This window comes from Vicia villosa, linkage group LG7 (genome assembly GCF_029867415.1).
Source record: "Vicia villosa cultivar HV-30 ecotype Madison, WI linkage group LG7, Vvil1.0, whole genome shotgun sequence".
Classification (NCBI taxonomy): Eukaryota; Viridiplantae; Streptophyta; class Magnoliopsida; order Fabales; family Fabaceae; genus Vicia; species Vicia villosa.
This window is the reverse complement of record NC_081186.1, coordinates 21,519,649-21,543,099: the sequence shown is the minus strand read 5'-3', so window position 1 is coordinate 21,543,099 and position 23,451 is coordinate 21,519,649. Positions and strand designations below refer to the sequence as shown.

Genomic DNA, 23,451 nt, shown 5'->3' with positions numbered 1-23,451 from the left:
CCAGGTCATGGACATTCAAGCTGCTTATAGCTGTCTGTTAGGACGACCATGGATCCATGAAGCAGGGGCAGTAACTTCTACGCTCCATCAAAAGTTAAAATTTGTAACAAATGGAAAATTGGTAATAATAAGTGGAGAACAAGCCTTGATGGTGAGCCATTTATCCAATTTCTCTTTCATCAGTGCTGATGATGTGGAAGGAACTCAGTTCCAAGGTCTCTCTTTAGAAGACGAATCTTCCAAGAAGAAAGCATCAATCTCTTCATACAAAGAAGCAGTAAAAGTAGTGAGAGATGGAACTACCACTGGCTGGGGGCAAGTTGTGATCCCTACCAAGAATGAAACTAGAGCAGGTCTCGGATGTTCACCAACATTCTCAAACTGCACCAAGAAGGATGAAACCCTTCGACCGATCAAAGAAACATTCGTTAGTGGAGGATTCCTTAACCCAATTCCTCAAGAGGTTAATGTCCTTATCGAAGAATGCATTGAAGAAGGTCTACCTGATCCTGAAGAAGAATGGAAATGTTATCTCAATGACTCGGGATACATATCTCAGGAAGAACCATATCCTCCTTCAGAGAAAACAAGTGCTAAAGAAATTCCTCCTATTCCTGCAGAGGTTTGGGACACCTTGGGACAACCAAGTGGAAAATTTGATTACATGGTGAAATACACTGCACCTGAAAGTTCAAAGATTGCGATTGAAGACATCCAACCAACTGGATGGGGAGATTCCTTCGAATATAATAGTCAACCAGAAGAGGCTTATCAGCCCTGTCAATTTTCTCAGCAGCCTGAAATTACTGAAGATTTCAGCTTCAATGCATCTGCCAAGGTTCATAATCCTGAAGATGGTTATTATCACATAAATGCCATTTTTGAAGATGAAGGGGAAGATGGTCCCGCAACTGACTCGGAAAGTGTCGCTGACAATGAGTCTCTTCATCCTGAAGACTGGGAAATACATCCTGAAAATTCTGAAGACTGTGACTCGTCTTATGCTCTTCAAGAAGTAGAAGAAGACCATTTCAACTCTACAAAGAACAAGGGTGACAAACCAGGACCTTCAAATCCTGCTCGACCTGCAGTCAATGTCAATACTGAAGATAATTCTGAGGAGAATTTTCCTGAATACATAATACACAGAGGAGTTCGTTGCTACTGGAAGGCTGTCGACGTTCCGAATGTTGTTCGCCGCTCAAAGTAATCACCTCGTTGTTATTTTGACCTCCTGCCTTGCCCAAAGCAGAGAGATGTTTTATAGGGTTTTTCTTTTAAATGTTCCGCCCAAATAACTTTGTGTATAGGGCTTTGTTTTAAAAGTTTCCCTCTTTGTCCTGCCCAAGGCAAATGAGTTTGTGTTTAGGGCTTTGTTTCAAAAATGAATCATAAATAAAGTGTCATTTTGAATTCCCTACATTATATGTTTTATTTTTGCTTTTTCTGGAAATGGTAATCCTAAAAAACCAAAATAAAAAAATTAAAAAAAAAAAAACTTTTTCAAAAAAAAATCTGCATACACTCCTGCATTCATAAATTTTCTGAAATAAATATAAATCACATGTGCAGATTTACTATTGATAAACCCATTGAATGCAATAACCCTATGCCCTCTCCCAACTTTGAGTTTCCTGTGTTCGAAGCCGAAGAAGAGGAAGAAGAGGAGATCCCGGACGAGATCTCTCGATTACTTAAGCACGAGGAAAGAGCCATTCTGCCTCACAAAGAGCCTTTAGAAAAGATCAACTTGGGTTCTGAAGAAGACAAAAAAGAAGTGACCATTGGATCGCTGCTTGATGCTGATATCAAGAGTAAGTTGACAGACCTTCTCAAAGAATATGTTGACGTGTTTGCCTGGTCCTACCAAGACATGCCTGGGTTGGATACCAATATTGTTCAGCATTACTTGCCATTGAAGCCAGAATGTCCGCCGGTTAAGCAGAAATTACGAAGGACTCACCCTGATATGGCTAACAAGATCAAAGTGGAAGTTCAAAAACAGCTCGACGCAGGTTTTCTAGTCACCTCTGAGTATCCTCAATGGTTGGCCAACATAGTGCCAGTTCCGAAGAAAGATGGCAAAGTCAGAATGTGTGTTGACTACCGTGACCTGAATAAGGCCAGTCCAAAAGATGACTTTCCCTTACCACATATCGACATGTTGGTTGATAACACCGCTAAGTTCAACGTCTTTTCCTTCATGGACGGGTTCTCCGGTTATAATCAGATCAAGATGGCTCCTGAAGACATGGAGAAGACATCTTTCATCACCCCATGGGGTACCTTTTGCTACAAAGTGATGCCGTTTGGATTAAAGAATGCAGGCGCAACTTACCAAAGGGCAATGACTACTCTCTTCCATGACATGATGCATAAAGAAATTGAAGTTTATGTGGACGACATGATAGCCAAGTCCAGCACAGAAGAAGAACATATTGAATACCTTTTGAAGTTGTTTCAACGACTAAGGAAATATCAGCTTCGCTTGAATCCTAACAAATGTACTTTTGGGGTTAGATCTGGAAAACTCTTGGGTTTCATTGTCAGCCAAAGAGGTATTGAAGTAGATCCCGACAAAGTCAGAGCTATTCAAGAGATGCCTGCACCAAAAACTGAAAAGCAAGTAAGAGGATTTCTCGGACGATTGAACTATATCTCCAGATTCATCTCTCAAATGACTGCTACTTGTGGGCCAATTTTCAAGCTTCTCCGCAAAGATCAAGGGGTTGTATGGACTGAAGATTGCCAGAAAGCGTTCGACAGTATCAAAGAGTACCTGTTAGAACCACCAATATTGATTCCTCCATTTGAAGGAAGACCATTAATCATGTACCTTACTGTGTTGGAAGAATCCATGGGCTGTATGCTTGGACAGCAAGATGAAACTGGTAAGAAGGAGCATGCAATCTATTACTTGAGTAAGAAATTCACAGACTGTGAGTCTCGTTACTCCATGCTCGAAAAAACATGTTGTGCTTTGGCTTGGGCTTCAAAACGTCTCCGCCAATACATGATCAACAATACTACTTGGTTAATCTCCAAAATGGATCCGATCAAGTATGTCTTTGAAAAGCCTGCCTTAACAGGAAGGATTGCCCGATGGCAAATGCTGTTATCCGAATATGACATTGAATACCGTGCTCAAAAAGCGGTCAAAGGAAGCATTCTCGCCGATCATTTGGCGCATCAACCAATTAATGAATATCAATCTCTCAAGTTTGACTTTCCTGATGAAGATGTCTTGTACTTGAAGATGAAAGATTGTGACGAACCATTACCTGAAGAAGGTCCTGAGCCTGGATCAAGATGGGGCCTAATTTTTGATGGAGCAGTAAACGCTTTTGGCAATGGAATTGGGGCAATCATCATCACTCCCAAGGGTACTCATATCCCATTCTCCGCCAGATTGCTATTTGATTGCACCAACAACATCGCAGAATATGAAGCTTGTATCATGGGTCTCGAAGAAGCCATTGACTTAAGGATCAAGATCCTCGACATATATGGAGATTCCGCTCTCGTGATCAACCAAATCAAAGACAAGTGGGAAACTTACCACCCTGGCTTGATTCCTTACAGAGATTATGCAAGACGTCTGTTGACTTTCTTCAACAAGGTTGAATTGCATCATATACCTCGAGATCAGAATCGAATGGCAGACGCCTTGGCTACTCTATCTTCCATGTTCAAAGTCAATCATTGGAATGATATGCCTACAGTCAGAATTACGCGCCTTGAAAGGCCCGCCTATGTGTTTGCAACTGAAGCAGTCATCGATGATAAACCGTGGTTCCACGACATCAAACGCTTCCTTCAAACTCAAGAGTACCCACTTGGGGCATCAAACAAAGATAAGAAAACTCTAAGGAGGCTTTCTGGCAGTTTCTTCCTGAACGGAGATGTGCTATACAAAAGAAACTTCGACATGGTTTTGCTCAGATGCGTGGATAGACACGAAGCAGACATGTTAATGCATGAAGTACATGAAGGGTCCTTTGGAACTCATTCAAATGGGCATGCAATGTCCAAAAAGATCTTAAGAGCAGGATACTATTGGTTGACAATGGAATCTGATTGTTATAAACACGTGAAGAGATGTCACAAGTGCCAGATCTACGCAGATAAGATCCATGTGCCACCGACTCTACTCAACGTTCTCTCATCTCCATGGCCTTTCTCCATGTGGGGTATCGACATGATTGGAATGATCGAACCAAAAGCTTCAAACAGTCATCGTTTCATCTTAGTAGCAATTGATTACTTCACCAAATGGGTCGAAGCAGCATCTTACGCCAACGTTACAAGACAAGTGGTTGTGAGGTTTATCAAGAATAACATCATTTGCCGATATGGTGTTCCCAGCAAGATCATTACTGACAATGGTTCAAACTTGAATAACAAAATGATGAAAGAATTGTGTGAGGAATTCAAGATTGAGCATCATAACTCTTCTCCTTACAGACCAAAAATGAACGGCGCCGTTGAAGCTGCCAACAAGAACATTAAGAAGATTGTCCAGAAAATGGTCGTCACTTACAAAGACTGGCACGAAATGCTGCCATTTGCTTTACATGGATACCGTACTTCAGTGCGTACTTCAACAGGGGCAACTCCCTTTTCTCTAGTATACGGCATGGAAGCTGTGCTCCCCGTAGAAGTTGAAATCCCATCAATGAGAGTCCTCATGGAGACCAAGTTATCAGAGGCTGAATGGTGTCAAAGCAGATACGATCAGTTGAACTTAATCGAAGAAAAACGTATGACTGCTCTATGCCATGGACAGTTATACCAAGCAAGAATGAAACAAGCCTTCAACAAAAAGGTTCGTCCTCGTGAATTTCAAGAAGGAGATTCTGTGAATGCTGATGCAGTCAAGAAATACTTTGTCTAAAAAATACAAAAAAACAGCTCGGTAAGTCGAAAACCCGCAAAGGGCGACTTAGGCAAAAATGAGCGTCTCGGTGGACTGAAAACCCGAAAGGGCGGTCCAGGCAAAAATTAGAGACAAAAAACAGAAAAAATTCATCCTGGTAGATTGAGAACCTGAAAGGGCAATCTAGGCAAAAATTAGGGATTTATGACAAAGTAACTGCATCAGTCTGTACTTCGTCACCTGAAGAGTCTGTACTTCATCAGAGGATCTTCAATCAAATCATTGTCAATCTGAAGCGACAAGCACAGTTGGAACTCAAAGTTGTTGGGGGGAATAGTGGTTATTGCTTTCAATGTAGCCTTTTCCGCATAATTACCATTTCCAACTTTTGTAAATACTCCGTGGAATCATGCCTTTAGCTGATTACCATCCTATTAAATAAATTTGAGCCTTGTGCCCATTTGTTTGCAATCTTTAATTTCTTTCAGCTTGCAAAATGACGCTTTAATTGTGTTATTCACTTTTGAAACAAAAAAAAAAAGAAAAAAAGTTTTAAATGAATTTTACTTCACTTTTTCAAAATAAAAGCGAAACTTTCCTTTGAGTTGTGAACAACAGAAGGAACATCAACAGCTATCTCCATAGGACGAATCAAGGATTATGATAGGAAAAGCTCTTCTATCCCCAGTGAAGAAGGTCTTCTATCCCCAGTAAAGAAGATTTTTCCATCTCAGTGAGAAAAAGATGCTTATCTTCCCCAAAGAAGTTGAAAGCATGCAACACCATTCATCACCCGTGCTATCTACAACATGTTGAAAAACATTTGCCAAGTATCTGGTTGTGTTGCGACGTTGGTCCGTCTCCAGTATATACTTCATTATCTGTCAGTATTGTTAGCATGCATGCGACATTCATGACATTCATCATTCATACATATTTGCATCATTTATGCATTCTTGCATTTTTCAATGTATGCTTTAAAATCACTTGTTTAGGATATATCTATCCTCAAAAAAAAAAAGAAAAGTAAAAGAAAAAGAAAAGAGAAAAGAAGAAAAAGAAAAGAAACAAGTATGGGCGTGTCATCTCTCCAAGTAGGTTGTCACCCATAAGCCGAAATAAAATCTTCTTTCTCCAGTTCCCCACTGAGATCATTCCTCGTGGAAGAAGGTTGCTTTAGTTTTCTCCTCTCAAAACAAAGGAGAAAATCCCCAGTCGAGTTCATTCCTCATTGGGTACAAAGTCTTGTTTGACTGTTTCTTTCCAATTCATTCTTGGTTGGAACCTTGTCTTTACCAAAGATTCAAATTCCGATTCCTCAAATAGAGTCGTGAAAAAAAAAAGACAATAAGCAATAGTCTCATCATCTGAGCAGCTTATGTCTCTTTCAAAAGATTTTTCCTCTCAAGGAAATCAATCATGAAGACCATTTGACGATCAGGGCCTTATTACTGTTCACAAGGCTGAATATCCAGTAATTTCCCTAGCAAAGTCTCCAGGATCATTTTATCACTCGACTGATAATTGATCATGTCTTCAAAACCACTATCACAAGGCTGGTAGTCGGTAACCTTTTGTTCTGGTTATATTATTTAACATGTCTATCACAAGGCTGATAGTCGGTAATATTAACCGAACCTTTGAAACTCTTTTTGCCTTGTCAAGTCTATCACCATGCTGATAGTCGGTAACACAGTTTCATACCTTTCACCTTCGCATTATTAAACAAGTCTATCCCCATGCTGATAGTCGATAATGTTGATAGGTAAGCTTTTCTTACAAAGCTATCATTCCCCGGTGAAGCATACACTTGCTTTCCCAAAAAGAACAAAACGGATTCTCTTCCTAAAACGGATTGAGACATCCTCCCCAACCTCTTTTCCTCAGTGGAGTCAGTTCTTGATATTCCCTCGGTAAAGATATCCTCGTATCATTCGCAATTTTGGTATCTTAGGTCCAAAATTCGCGTCTTCTGATATTTAAGTCTCTTCCACCCTATCAAAACGAAGATTTTCAATCTTCATGTCTCAGGTTGAAGAAACTTAAATAGGGGCATCTGTCATACCCCAATTTTTGACCTAAGATACCACCTCATATCATTTGCATATGCATCATTTGCATCTCTAACAAATTGCATAGCTTGTGTTTGTTAATTGTGACTCAACAGGATTTAAACAAGAAATCACTCATCAGTACAAATAACAATTAGGGTTTTGTTTTCCCTTCATCTCAAATGAATCATCTTCATCAACAATCAACATTTGGTCCTCAGAGATTCATTTCAACAAGCTCAAAGGCACTGAATCAACCAGATCAGGGTTTTGATTGAAGATAGCATACTCCTGACTTTTGCTCAGAATTTGACCTAATGGCTTGGGACATGATATCAAGACCTCAAGTGCATCATTTTGACCTAATCCATTGGCTCATAACATCTCCTACACAAAGATTGATCAGACAAATCCTCAGATTAGGGTTTTGAACTATCAGGGACTAAAATCAGGGATCACATTTGGGAAACCCTAAAAATCCCCAGGAAGTCAATCAAAGGTTTCAATCATCCTCAAATAATCCCTATGACATTATCCAATGGAAATTGTGTCTCAATTCAAGATCCATAGTCATCAATTTGTGTTCATTTGAAGTGTGCCATTTTCAATTTGTGCGATTCAAGAGATTAGTTTGGAATTTGTTCAAGGAATCGGCATATGGATTTGTCATTCATGAAAGAAAGTGTTTCACATGGATTGCTTGGAATATATTTCTTGGTTTTTTAGGCTCATGGATTGCTCATGGTGAAGATTTGAATCATATGAATTATTTGATCATGGGAATTTCATCAAAGTTGCAAAGAAAATGACCATCGTTGGAAAATTATTTCAAAAAAATGATTCAAGATCATGGATTCAAGAATTTTAGTTCAAGATCATTTCAAATTCATGATGCAATAATATGTTTCAAGACTTGAAATTCAAAAGTTCACTACTTCAAGGATATTCTACCAATTCCTTTCAAAAAAGGGTTCATTCAAATTTTCAACATTCAAAAGGAATTCAAATTCAATTCAAGATCATTCAAGAATAGTAACTTCATTCAAGTTCTAACAAAAAATTCAAGCATTCACAAATGATATTTTTTTTACATGGAACAAATGAATTACAAATGAAGGGACTTTATTTAAAATTCAAGAATTACAAAGTTTCATTCATACAAAGTTGGAATTACAAGGAAAAGAAAAATAAAACTTCAAAGACATTCTTGAATTCTTCAATCTTCAAAGTCTTCATTCTTCAAGTTCAAGATTCTTCATTCTTTCTTCAAGAGTTCTCATGTGACATGAAAAAGAAAACAAAAGAGGGGTGAGATTAGCAAAAGTCAAAGAATGTCAAAGAGAGATTTTTATGTCATAAAATTATGCAACTTAGAGATATCATAAAATGACATAAAAATTTACACACATGGCTTATATCATGAAAAATATCTTTGCATAAGAATATTCTTATTCTTATTCTTATCTTGCAATGATGAAGAATATATTCTTATTCTTATTCTCATTCTTGAGATGACTATAACCTCCCAATCAAGTTTCTTAATTCCTAACACATCCCTAAATTTTGCCTATAAATAAGAAGTGATTTCTTTGAAGTTGGACAGACCAAAAGAACTTAAGTTCTTGCTTTCTCTCTTTTCATAATTTTCAAAAAGTTCCATAGTTACAAAGGAGGGGAGAAGGCAGCCAATGTTCTGTAACTTCTAAGTTACAAAATACAAAAGAAAGAGGAAGAGGGAAGGCCTTCATACCTTGCTTTCTAGCAGCCTTCAACGATGGCTCCCATCTTCGAGCCTCCATAGATGAATCTTCAACATCTTCGCCGCAGGTAAGCCTATTTTCTTTCACTCTCCATATATCCATTAACCGTTGATTGTACCTGCAGCAGTTCAAAATTCAGCAACAACAATTCACGAAACAGCGGCTGTAACAACATCAATTGAAGCAAAAGTTCACAAACGGATTCAAAAATTCAGCAAAGCCACGGTTTTGAATCGTTCAATAAACGCGAAGGTTCAGAATCAACAATCGATTGCAACAGAAACGCAGCAGTCATAGCATAGTTTCAGAATCATAAAGAATTGATACGCATACCTCAACAATAATCCGGCGAACGACTCTCGCCGTAGGTAAATCATTTCTGCTCTTGCTCTCAATATTACTTATAATTGTTACTGCAAGTTTGTTGTTCTTGTACTTCACTGGAAAAAAACAGAGAGCATAAACATCTTTTGCTATAACATAAAGGAAAAAAACAAAACTAATTGTTGGTGATGTCAGTTTCAGAACCAGTTTCATAGAAATCATTTAAAAGTCATACCTTCAATTGTCTGTTTTTTTGGTTGAATCTTTTGGACTTGTAAAAATCAGTGATGAACAAGAACATATAAATTGAACTCTGTTTGTTGTCCACCAAGAGAGAGGCGACGAATACGACATGGAAAGAGGTATATGTTGTTGTTATTGTTCACCCGAAGCAAAAATTGAAACAGAGAAAAAGTTATCACCGAGTTGTCATCAAAGAAAAACAAAAGAATGCAAATTTGAGGAATAAGATACCTGGGTTCATATTTGAGCTTCTTCATGCTCCTCTTGGCCGCTGACAGTAGTTGTTGTTGTTACCGCGAGTGAAGAGAGACTGAGAGAGAGGCCGCGAATCCGAGAGAGAGGCTTTTGCTGTTGTTATTTTTCGTTTCATCGAGAGAGGAAATCTTGAAAGAGCTCGAGAGATGAGAGTGAGGCCGCTGTTGTTGTTGTCTGAGTAAGGAGAGTTTTATGTCTTGTTTTAGCCATGGAAGAGAGAAAGAAATCGAGTGAGAGAGAGAGAACGAGTTGCTGTTGTAGCTTGTTTTGAGAAGATGAAGTTCTTCTTTCTTAAAGTTTGTTTTCCAACAAAGAATTTGAGACGTGAGAAAAAAAGAGAGGCGCTGCCTCTTGTTTGTTTTCCTTAGGGTTTTCAACCCAATCTTGCTGTAGGAGAGAAGAGGCGGATCCGGGTCCTTCCTGACCCGACCCGGTCCGGCCCAGCAATCTTTTTTTTTATTCAGCTTGTTGTTTCAGTTTGGGCTGCATACCCCCAATCCGGATTCCACACCTCTGGCCAAATTACTTAGTTTTTTTACTAACTATTTCTTTTAATTTTCTTTAGAAAAATAGTTTGCATAAAAAGGACTTAGTATTTTATTTAATATAGGATTTAATTTTCTTTTCTAATCCTTATTAAAAAAACACAAAAATATTTTAGATGCATATTTAATTTTATGTTTTCTAATTATTTTCTTCCTTCATGAAAAATCACAAAAAAATATCTTTTCTTAGATTAATTTTGTTTGAATTTGATATTTTCATATTATCTTTGTGTAGTTAATCATTTAAGTTTCTATTTGATTTCTGTTGCACATTGCTTGAATTTTCTAACTTCATCCGAGACTTCGAGATTATTTCTCTGTTGTTCTCTGGCTTTGTCTGTTTTGTTTGGTCTTCCGTTTGCTGTAGAAGTCCTTAAACAATTACTGGATGATCAAAGAATGCTGTAAGCTGTGAACTTACCTGACGTTCTTTTCTGCTGGTGAGGATGCTTCATATCTGTTGAGATCCTAATTTATTCCAAGCACATCACTTGAGGATCACGGTAACACCTCAAACTCAGAAATCCAATTTTCTCATTCTTCGAGGTAAGCCTAAAACTCAATCAACTGTTTTTACAACAGTAATCAATTCACTTTCAAATCATCCATTGTTTTTCAAAACAGTGGGGCCTCTCGAATATTAGAGAGTGTAAGTCCCATTTCTTTTCTTTTTGTACAGTTTTCGAAACAATAAAGCTTTTTTCAAAGTAAAACCTTTTCAAATAATTTTCAAATCATTTTTCAAAACAACAAAACTTCAAAGAAACAAAACTTTTCAATATACCACGGGCCTCCATGTAGGTATAAGTCCCAAGCCCCTTTTGTACATACCCATTCCTGTACATGAAATTAGGTATTTCATTGTACACACACATTTTTGTACATATCTCAATCTGTTTTTCTAAACTTTGAGTAACAAATCAAAAATGAAGGTTTCTTTAAATCTTCCCAAAAAAAATACCATGGGCCTCCATGTAGGTATAAGTCCCAAGCCCTTTTTGTAAATACCTGTTTACATAGCTTTGAATAAACTCAAGTGGACCTCTCCCCGAGTATGAGTCCCGAGCCCCCGTGTATACAAATGGATCATGCTTACAGGTATATTTCCTTCATAAACTCCATTATATACACACACTTTGTCATATATATAATTGTTCATGCCTGTTCATGTTTGTTCATACTTGTTCATGTTTGTTCATATGTGTGATATGTGTGCTTATTCAACTTAGTACAACACTAGGTTCCCCATAGCCTCCTATTGGGCTTCGTGCAAAGAATCTCCCTAGTTTAGGTTAGGACATAGAGTATGGTTTCCCGGTGAAATCGCTCTAAGAGCTCAAACCAACTATACCACGCCTCCCCTTGGGCTTTGTACAAACGAGTGACCCTCCCATAGCCTCCTCTTGGGCTTACAATGCAAGGACCCTGGATTGTCCCTCCCATAGCCTCCTCTTGGGCTTACAATGCAAGGACCCTCGGATAGCCTCCTCTTGGGCTTCGTACAAGGACCCACGGGCTTCTTATAAGCATCCCCATAATCCAAAACAAATACCCTAGGAGATTAGACATTTTTCATCTCTATGCTAGGAGTGTCTCTTCTATATCATCACAAACAATCAATCAATCAAAATCAAACTTTTTTGCCACAAGGCTGGCTAATCAATCAAACTGTTTTACCACCGTACTGGATGATTAATCAAAGTTTTTGTCACAAGGCTGACTTCATTGAAACTTTTGCCACAAGGCTGGCTGATTAATCAAAGTTTTTGTCACAAGGCTGACTTCATTGAAACTTTTGCCACAAGGCTGGTTAAACACCAAAAACATCTTTATCATTCTAAGCACCCTAAGTGGCATGGCCCCGGGCTTATAATGAAAAGATTTTCAAACAAATCAAATAGGTGTATGTGATGATATAGATTAGATACATCTAGCATTTAGACGACATTTGTCTATTTTCCTTTGCTTCCACTAGCATAAGTGGGAACTACGATTGCTCTGACTTTCTCAACATCCCTTTGAGAATACGTAGGCACAAGGTCGATCCTTGGCGAGCAAAACAAAACAAAAAAAACCATTCAAACCTTAGCACCCGTAGACCCCGAGCTACAGATGCTCTGATTCCCTCTAAGGGATATGTATGCAGAGGATCGCGATGATCTTTGCGAGCATAATCAAACAAACACCTTAGGTCGCACCTATTTCACAAGAACCTCCACCACAACAAGAATGGAATAAACAAAACAAAGAAACCTATAGAGTACTATAGATACGTTGGGTGCTAATACCTTCCCTTCGTATAACCAACCCTCTTACCCGGAATCTCTCCCCCACTTTTTAGGTTATTGCAGCTTTTTTCCTTTTCCTACTTTGGAAACAATAAAAAGTTTGGTCGGTACAAAAGAAAAATCATTTTTTGAGCACTCGAGCCCAAAGAAGGCATCAGGTGTCTCATCCCGAAAAAGGACGAACGATTTTTTCCCCGCGACACTATGGGAGGGACAATCCAGGGTCCTTGCATTGTAAGCCCAAGAGGAGGCTATGGGAGGGTCGCTCGTTTGTACGAAGCCCAAGGGGAGGCATGGTATAGTTGGTTTGAGCTCTTAGAGCGATTTCACCGGGAAACCATACTCTATGTCCTAACCTAAACTAGGGAGATTCTTTGCACGAAGCCCAATAGGAGGCTATGGGGAACCTAGTGTTGTACTAAGTTGAACAAGCATATATAACACAATTACAAGTATGAACAAAGTACGAACAAACATGAACAAGTACATGAACAAATATGAACAGTTATATATATGACAAAGTGTGTGTATATAATGGAGTTTATGAAGGAAATATACCTGTAAGCATGATCCGTTTGTAAACACGGGGGCTCGGGACTTATACTCGGGGAGGAGACCCATTGAGTTTATCCATGGCTATGTAAACAAATATTTACAAAGGGCTCGGGACTTATACCTACATGGAGGCCCATGGTATTTTTGGGAAGATTTAAAGAAAAACCTTCATTTTTGATTAGTTATTCAAGGTTAAAAACAAATTGATTGAGATATGTACAAAAGGCGTACAATGAAATACCTAATTTCATGTACTGGAATGGGACTTATACCTATGTGGAGGCCCATGTTTTATTTTATAAAACATGGTTGATTGTTTTATTAACAGACGCGTCGTTTGAAAAACTATTTGAAAGTTGTTTTGAAAGAAGTTTTCTGTTTGAAGAAAAACTGTACAAAGGCAAAGGTTTGTACAAAAAGGGGCTTGGGACTTATACCTACATGGAGGCCCATGGTATATTGAAAAATTTTGTTTCTTTGGAGTTTTGTTGTTTTGAAAATGATTTGAAAACTGTTTTGAAAAGATTTTGTTAAGAAGTTTTATTGTTTCGAAAACTGTACAAAAAGAAAAGAAATGGGACTTACACTCTCTAATATTCGAGAGGCCCCACTTCATTTTGAAAATCAATTGATCAATTACAAAGATTTAATCAAAAGTTTCCTTTGAAATCAAAAATAAATGGTTTATCGTTTTTTGAAAAGAATCGCGATCGCTTGTTTTAAAATGGTTTGAATCAACTTAATTAATGTAAAAACAAATCTTTTGCTTAGTTAAGACCTAAGTGATTAAGGTTTGATCACAAAAAATATTTACAAGTGATTAGGTTAAAAATTAAATGAAAAAACAATATTTAAAGTATTTAAAAACACTTAAAAATGTATCATTTTAAACCTAATTAAAAACATATTAAATAAATCTTTTTTTGTGATTTTTTTTTGATATTGTCAAAATATGTATATTAAATAAGAGGTGTGTAAAAAATGAAGAAAAAATAAGTTGATTTGATTGGTTAAATTAATTGATGAAGTTGTGAAGAAATTGAAGGAAAAAAAATGATAAAAAATAAGCTTTTGGCCTCACCAGGGTTTGAACCCACGTCCTCTCTCTCACCAGCCAAAACTCTTGCCAACTGAGCCACGCTTGTGGCTTGTAATACATACGCTTCCATTTAATTATATATTAAACTTAACATTTGAAATTTCTGAATCAAAAATGGCGCCAAGAACACACCTTCAACTGAATTTTGAAAATCTCCAAAACTGTGTTGTTTTGATCAAGTAAAGGGTCTATCTCACTCGGTTTTTCACGAGGAACATGATGGTGCCCTCATAATTCATTTATTTTTGCTCTAAGGGGGTCAATTTTCGCATGAACATGAAGAACCCTAGAACTGAAATTCAATGTGAAATCGTGTATGTGCAAGTTATGATGCAATTGATTGAGGGTTAATGATCCTCATAGGTGCAGAAACAAGATGGTATGCTCACATTTCATTTATGACGCGTGCAAGTATGAGTTTGAAGTTCATGAGCACTTACCTTAAAAACGGCACAACTGAGAATCGAATTCTTGCTTGGAGGTGTTACAGAAGTTGTTTGATGATCTGGATAGCTTCAATGGACCTTATGGAAGGTGTCTGGATGCTTGGAACCATCTGAATTCATCTGGGCATGGCCATGGTACCCGATCTGCATAAGCTTCAAGAGTGAATCGAATTTGATGATTCTGAGGTTATTGGCTACATGTGATGGATTGGATAGTTCATATGTGATATATGGATGATGTTAGAAGTGATAGTTTGGACAGAATTGAGCCTGAATGAAAATTGGCATGATAAGTCTCATGTTATGCATATTTGAGAAGTGAGGTAGTGATTTTGAGTTTTAGGTGTTTTTGGGGTGTATGGATGGATCAAACACATCCCATATGATGTTTATGAGTTGTGGGAAGAATCAATTTGCTCAGATCTTGCAAGGGATGGAACTTGCACTTTCTCCTCTTTGAAACTCATGAAACTTGCAATTCAAGAAAGAAGAGAGAAAACCTATAATTGTGAGGTTTTGGTGTGAATTGAAGAGTGGAAATGACCTCTATTTATAGGCCATGAGTTCTGAATGCAGAGCTTTGCAACTTGCTCAAGAATTGGTGATTTGGCATTTGGAGATAAAGTGGAATCTTTACATTTAATGCAAATGGTTAAAGTAACTAAACCATGGTTATTTTGGCCAAGCTTCTTATCTCTTTCCATTCTGATCTCAAATCAGAAAATATCTACCAATTATTGCATCTATGCATCATTACTTGGATCATTTAGTAGAATAGTGCATAACTTTGGTAAAAATGGCTTATAATTTCATGCATAAGGACCTCTAATGACAAAATTCAAAACCATAGCTATGCTCCATGTTTTTTCATGCTCTTGGACATTTTGGAAAGCTCATATTACACACTTCAAAACCCTAGTTGAAAGTTTCTTCAAGACCTTTAAGGAAATGGGTGAAAAAGATCCATGAACTTTGAAGAAAATGAGATTTTAAGTGAAATTTTCATAAAGTTCCAACTTTGAAGCTCCATATCTCTTAAATGGTTGATCTTATGGAAAAAAATTATATGTGTCAAAGTTGTTTATTGGATCAAAATCTACAACTTTCATGCTGGAAGTTTTTTTCAGTTTGTAGGTAAAATTTTGAGAAATTCCCTTCCAAAGTTTGGAAAAAACCATGAAAAACACTTAGAAATTTTTCTAAGTATGAAAAGTCAAACTTTTGACTTTTTGATTCTTGATTGATTTTCTTGATTTTCCTTGATCAAATGACTTCATATATCATATATTGATGATTCAAAACTTCAAAAGTCATGGTTGACCAAAATTCCCCAAAAGTCAATGGTGATCTTGTACAGTTGACTTTTTCAAACGAATCGCGTTTCTGGAGATTTCAAATGAACCAGGCTATCCTCACCAAATGAATGGTATGAATGGATCATATTGAAGCATTAGAGGATATTGAGCCATGGTTTAAGTTGTGGCACCATGTTCTGATAAAAAAGTCAGTTGTTCAGGTGATTTAGGTCAAAAACCCTAATTGTCGATCTGATGAAATTGATGACTGTGGATCTTGAATTGAGATGTAATTTCCATTGGATGTTGTCATAGGGATTATTTGAAGATGATTGAAACCTTTGATTGACTTCCTGGGGATTTTTAGGGTTTCTCAAATGTGATCCCTGATTTCAGTCCCTGATAGTTCAAAACCCTCATCTGATGATTTGAAATTTCACTGTTGATCAATCCTTGTGTAGGAGATGTCTTGAGTCAATAGATTAGGCCAAAATGATGTACTTGGGGTCTTGAGGTCATGTCCCAAGTCATTAGGTCAAATCCTGAGCAAAAGTCAGGAGTATACTGTCTTCAGTCAAAACCCTAATCTGGTTGATTCAAAGTCTTTGAGTTTGTTGAAATGAATCTCTGGGGACCAAATGTTGATTGTTGATGAAGATGATTCATTTGAGATGAAGGGAGAACAAAACCCTAGTTGATTGTTGCTTGTACTGATGAGTGATTTCTTGATTAAATCCCTGCTGAGTCACAAGTAGCAAACACAAACTATGCAATTTGTTAGAGATGCAAATGATGCATATGCAATGATATGAGGTGGTATCTTAGGTCAAAAATTGGGGTATGACAGATGCCCCTATTTAAGTTTCTTCAACCTGAGATATGAAGATTGAAAATCTTTGTTTTGATAGGGTGGAAGAGACTTAAATATCAGAAGACGCAAATTTTGGACCTAAGATACCAAAATTGCGAATGATGCAAGGATATCTTTACCGAGGGGATATCAATAACTGACTCCACTGGGGAAAAGAGATCGGGAAGGATGTCTCAATCCGTTTTAGGAAGAGAATCCGTTTTGTCTTTTCGGGAAAGCAAGTGTATGCTTCACCGGGGAATGATAGCTTTGTAAGAAAAGCTTACCTATCGACATTATCGACTATCAGCATGGGGATAGACTCGTTTAATAATGCGAAGGTGAAAGGTATGAAACTGTATTACCGACTATCAGCATGGCGATAGACTTGACAAGGTAAAAAGAGTTTCAAAGGTTCGGTTAATATTACCGACTATCATCCTTGTGATAGACATGTTAAATAATATAACCAAAACAAAAGGTTACCGACTACCAGCCTCGTGATAGTGGTTTTGAAGACATGATCAGTTATCAGCCGAGTGATAAAATGATCCTGGAGACTTTGATAGGGGAATTACTGGATATTCAGCCTTGTGAACAGTAATAAGGCCCTGATCGTCAAATGATCTTCATGATTGATTTCCTTGAGAGGAAATTTTTGAAAGAAACATAAACTGCTCAGATGACGAGGCGATTGTTTATGGTTCAATTTTTTCTTGACTCTATTTGGAGAATCGGAATTTTGGTAAAGACAAAGTTCTAACCATGAATGAATTGGAAAGAAACAGTCAAACAAGACTTTGTTCCCATGAGGAATGAACTCAAATGGGGATTTTCTCCTTTGTTTTGAGAGGAGAAACTGAAGCAACCTTCTTCCACGAGGAATGATCTCAGTGGGGAACTGGAGAAAGAAGATTTTATTTCTGCTTATGGGTGACAACCTACTTGGAGAGATGACACGCCCATACTGTTTCTTTTTCCTCTTTTTCTTTCTTCTTTTTTTCTTTTTTTCTTTCTTTTTTCTTTTTGAGGATAAATATATCCTGAATGAATGATTTCGAAGCAATCATTAAAAAATGCAAGAATGCATAAATGATGCAAATATGAATGTCATGAATGTAGCATGCATGCTGACGATACTGACAGACAAAGAAGTATATACTAGAGATGGACCAATGTCGCAATACAACCAGATACTTGGTAAATGTTCTTCAACACGGTGTAGATAACACAGGTGATGAATGATGTTGTGTGCTTTAAACTTCTCTGGGGAAGATAAGCATCTTTTCTTATTGAGATGGAAGAACTTCTTCACTGGAGATGGAAAATCTTCGTCACTGAGGATAGGAGAGCTTCTTCACTGGGGATAGAAGAGCTTCTTTACCTCGAGGGGTAATTGCTTCAGAAATTCTTTCCGGGACCAGAATACCGTTGTCTTAACAATTTTCAGGGAGAATCCTTTTGTTCATCCTACGGAGACTGCTGATGTTCCTTCCGTTATTCACAACTCAAAGGAAAGTTTCGCTTTTATTTTGAAAAAAGAAAAATGAGGTAAATTCATTTAAAACTTATTTTTCTTTTTGTTTCAAAAGTGAATAACACAATTAAAGCGTCATTTTGCAAGCTGAAAGAAATTAAAGATTGCAAACAAATGGGCACAAGGCTCAAATTTATTTAATAGGATGGCAATCAGCTAAAGGCGTGATTCCATAGAGTATTTACAAAAGTTGGAAATGGTAATTATGCGGAAAAGGCTACATTGAAAGCAATAACCACTATTTCCCCCAACAACTTTGAGTTCCAACTGTGCTGGTCGCTTTAGATTGGCGATAATTTGATCGAAGATCCTTTGATAACGTACAGACTTTTCAGGTGACGAAGTATGGACTGATGCAGTTACTTTGTCATAAATCCCTAATTTTTGCCTAGATTGCCCTTTCAGGTTTTCAATCTACCAGGATGAATTTTTTCTGTTTATTGTCTCTAATTTTTGCCTGGACCGCCCTTCCGGGTTTTCAGTCCACCGAGACGCTCATTTTTGCCTAAGTCGCCCTTTGCGGGTTTTCGACTTACCGAGCTGTTCTTTTGTATTTTTTAGACAAAGTATTTCTTGACTGCATCAGCATTCACAGGATGTGGGAGTTCATCACCATCCATGGTTGCAAGAGTCATTGCGCCGCCAGAAAATGTTCTTTTGACAACATACGGGCCTTCGTAATTAGGAGACCATTTGCCCCTAGAATCTGGTTGAAAAGACAAGATCTTTTTAAGCACGAGGCCGCCTTCTTGAAATTCACGAGGTCGAACCTTTTTGTTGAAAGCTTGTTTCATCCTTGCTTGGTATAACTGTCCATGGCATAGAGCAGTCATACGTTTTTCTTCGATTAAGTTCAACTGATCGTATCTGCTTTGACACCATTCAGCCTCTGATAACTTAGTCTCCATGAGGACTCTCATTGATGGGATTTCAACTTCTACGGGGAGCACAGCTTCCATGCCGTATACTAGAGAGAAAGGGGTTGCCCCTGTTGAAGTACGCACTGAAGTACGGTACCCATGTAAAGCAAATGGCAGCATTTCATGCCAGTCTTTGTAAGTGACGACCATTTTCTGGACAATCTTCTTAATGTTCTTGTTGGCAGCTTCAACGGCGCCGTTCATTTTTGGTCTGTAAGGAGAAGAGTTATGATGCTCAATCTTGAATTCCTCACATAATTCTTTCATCATCTTGTTGTTCAAGTTTGAACCATTGTCAGTAATGATCTTGCTGGGAACACCATATCGGCAAATGATGTTATTCTTGATAAACCTCACAACCACTTGTCTTGTAACATTGGCGTAAGATGCTGCTTCGACCCATTTGGTGAAGTAATCAATTGCTACTAAGATGAAACGATGACCGTTTGAAGCTTTCGGCTCGATCATTCCAATCATGTCAATACCCCACATGGAGAAAGGCCATGGAGATGAGAGTACGTTGAGTAGAGTCGGTGGCACATGGATCTTATCTGCGTAGATCTGGCACTTGTGACATCTCTTCACGTGTTTACAACAATCAGATTCCATTATCAACCAATAGTATCCTGCTCTTAACATCTTTTTGGACATTGCATGCCCATTTGAATGAGTTCCAAAGGACCCTTCATGCACTTCATGCATTAACATGTCTGCTTCGTGTCTATCCACGCATCTGAGCAAAACCATGTCGAAATTTCTTTTGTATAGCACATCTCCGTTCAGGAAGAAACTGCCAGAAAGTCTCCTTAGAATTTTCTTATCTTTGTTTGATGCCCCAAGTGGGTACTCTTGAGTTTGAAGGAAGCATTTGATGTCGTGGAACCACGGTTTATCATCGATGACTGCTTCAGTTGCAAACACATAGGCAGGCCTTTCAAGGCGCGTGATTCTGACTTTAGGCACATCATTCCAGTGACTGACTTTGAACATGGAAGATAGAGTAGCCAAGGCATCTGCCATTCGATTCTGATCTCGAGGTATCTGATGCAATTCAACCTTGTTGAAGAAAGTCAACAGACGTCTTGCATAATCTCTGTAGGGAATCAAGCCAGGGTTGTAAGTTTCCCACTTGTCTTTGATTTGGTTGATCACGAGAGCGGAATCTCCATATATGTCTAGGATCTTGATCCTTAAGTCAATGGCTTCTTCTAGACCCATGATACAAGCTTCATATTCTGCGATGTTGTTGGTGCATTCAAATAGCAATCTGGCGGAGAATGGGATATGAGTACCCTTGGGAGTGATGATGATTGCCCCAATTCCATTGCCAAAAGCGTTTACTGCTCCATCAAAAATTAGGCCCCATCTTGATCCAGGATCAGGACCTTCTTCAGGTAACGGTTCGTCACAATCTTTCATCTTCAAGTACAAGACATCTTCATCAGGAAAGTCAAACTTGAGAGATTGATATTCATTAATTGGTTGATGCGCCAAGTGATCGGCGAGAATGCTTCCTTTGACCGCTTTTTGAGCACGGTACTGAATGTCATATTCAGATAACAGCATTTGCCATCGGGCAATCCTTCCTGTTAAGGCAGGCTTTTCAAAGACATACTTGATCGGATCCATTTTGGAGATTAACCAAGTAGTATTGTTGATCATGTACTGGCGGAGACGTTTTGAAGCCCAAGCCAAAGCACAACATGTTTTTTCGAGCATGGAGTAACGAGACTCACAGTCTGTGAATTTCTTACTCAGGTAATAGATGGCATGCTCCTTCTTACCAGTTTCATCTTGCTGTCCAAGCATACAGCCCATGGATTCTTCCAACACGGTAAGGTACATGATTAGTGGTCTTCCTTCAACTGGAGGAATCAATATTGGTGGTTCTAACAGGTACTCTTTGATACTGTCGAACGCTTTCTGGTAATCTTCAGTCCATACAACCCCTTGATCTTTGCGGAGAAGCTTGAAAATTGGCCCACAAGTAGCAGTCATTTGAGAGATAAATCTGGAGATATAGTTCAATCGTCCGAGAAATCCTCTTACTTGCTTTTCAGTTTTTGGTGCAGGCATCTCTTGAATAGCTCTGACTTTGTCGGGATCTACTTCGATACCTCTTTGGCTGACAATGAAACCCAAGAGTTTTCCAGATCTAACCCCAAAAGTACATTTGTTAGGATTCAAGCGAAGCTGATATTTCCTTAACCGTTGAAACAACTTCAAAAGGTATTCAATATGTTCTTCTTCTGTGCTGGACTTGGCTATCATGTCGTCCACATAAACTTCAATTTCTTTATGCATCATGTCATGAAAGAGAGTAGTCATTGCCCTTTGGTAAGTTGCGCCTGCATTCTTTAATCCAAACGGCATCACTTTGTAGCAAAAGGTACCCCATGGGGTGATGAAAGATGTTTTCTCCATGTCTTCGGGAGCCATCTTGATCTGATTATAACCGGAGAACCCGTCCATGAAGGAAAAGACGTTGAACTTAGCGGTGTTATTAACCAGCATGTCAATATGTGGTAATGGAAAGTCATCTTTTGGACTGGCCTTGTTCAAGTCACGGTAGTCAACACACATTCTGACTTTTCCATCTTTCTTCGGAACTGGCACTATGTTGGCCAACCATTGAGGATATTCTGAGGTGACAAGAAAACCTGCGTCGAGTTGCTTTTGAACTTCTGTTTTGATCTTGTTAGCCATATCAGGGTGAGTCCTTCGCAATTTCTGCTTAACCGGCGGACATTCTGGCTTCAATGGCAAGTAATGCTGAAGAATATTGGTATCCAACCCAGGCATGTCTTGGTAGGACCAGGCAAACACGTCAACATATTCTTTGAGAAGGTCTGTCAACTTACTCTTGACATCAGCATCAAGCAACGATCCAATGGTCACTTCTTTTTTGTCTTCTTCAGAACCCAAGTTGATCTTTTCTAAAGGCTCTTTGTGAGGCAGAATGGCTCTTTCCTCGTGCTTAAGTAATCGAGAGATCTCGTCCGGAATCTCCTCTTCTTCCTCTTCTTCGGCTTCGAACACAGGAAACTCAAAGTTGGGAGAGGGCATAGGGTTATTGCATTCAATGGGTTTATCAATAGTAAATCTGCACATATGATTTATATTCATTTCAGAAAATTTATGAATGCAAGAGTGTATGCAGATTTTTTTGAAAAAGTTTTTTTTTTTTGGTTTTTTAGGATTACCATTTCCAGAAAAAAGCAAAAAATAAAATACATAATGTAGGGAATTCAAAATGACACTTTATTTATGATTCATTTTTTAAACAAAGCCCTAAACACAAACTCATTTGTCTTGGGCAGGACAAAGAAGGAAACTTTTAAAACAAAGCCCTATACACAAAGTTATTTGGGCAAAACATTTAAAAGCAAAGCCCTATAAAACATCTCTCTGCTTTGGGCCAGGCAGGAGGTCAAAATAACAGCGAGGTGATTACTTTGAGCGGCGAACAACATTCGGAACGTCGACAGCCTTCCAGTAGCAACGAACTCCTCTGTGTATTATGTATTCAGGAAAATTCTCCCCAGAGTCATCTTCAGTATTGACATTGACCGCTGGTCGAGCAGGATTTGAAGGTCCTGGTTTGTCAACCTTGTTCTTTGTAGAGTTGAAACGGTCTTCTTCTACTTCTTGAAGAGCATAAGATGAGTCACAATCTTCAGAATTTTCAGGATGTATTTCCCAATCTTCAGGATGAAGAGACTCATTGTCAGCGACACTTTCCGAGTCAGTTGCGGGACCATCTTCCCCTTCATCTTCAAAAATGGCATTTATGTGATAATAACCATCTTCAGGATTATAAACCTTGGCAGATGCATTGAATCCGAAATCTTCAGTAATTTCAGGCTGCTGAGAAAATTGAGAGCATTGGTAAGCCTCTTCTGGTTGACTATTATATTCAAAGGGATCTCCCCATCCAGTTGGTTGGATATCTTCAATCGCAATCTTTGAACTTTCAGGTGCAGTGTATTTCACCATATAATCAAATTTTCCACTGGGTTGTCCCAAGGTGTCCCAGATCTCTGCAGGAACAGGCTCAGTTTCTTTGCCTTTGGGTTTCTCCGAAGGAGGATATGGTTCTTCCTGAGATATGTATCCCGAGTCATTGAGATAACATTTCCATTCTTCTTCAGTATCAGAGAGACCTTCTTCGATGCATTCTTCAATAAGGACATTAACCTCTTGAGGAATTGGGTTAAGGAACCCTCCACTATGGAACGTTTCTTTGATCGGACGAAGGGTTTCATCCTTCTTGGTGCAGTTTGAGAATGTTGGTGAACATCCGAGTCCTGCTCTAGTTTCATTCTTGGTCGGGATCACAACTTGCCCCCAGCCAGTGGTAGTTCCATCTTTTACTACTTTCACCGCCTCTTTGTAAGAAGAGATTGA

The 23,451-nt window shown here is 38.4% G+C and overlaps 1 long non-coding RNA gene across 1 annotated transcript; it reads right to left on the bottom strand.

The window, feature by feature from the left end:
* Positions 1 to 8,026: 8,026 nt before the first annotated feature.
* LOC131617014 (uncharacterized) lies at positions 8,027 to 9,540 on the bottom strand. The gene is made up of 3 exons (XR_009288393.1): positions 9,247 to 9,540; positions 9,021 to 9,127; positions 8,027 to 8,805 (listed from the first exon to the last, which is right to left on the bottom strand). It is a non-coding gene; the product is annotated as an uncharacterized LOC131617014 (long non-coding RNA).
* Between the last annotated feature and the right edge of the window lie 13,911 nt (positions 9,541 to 23,451).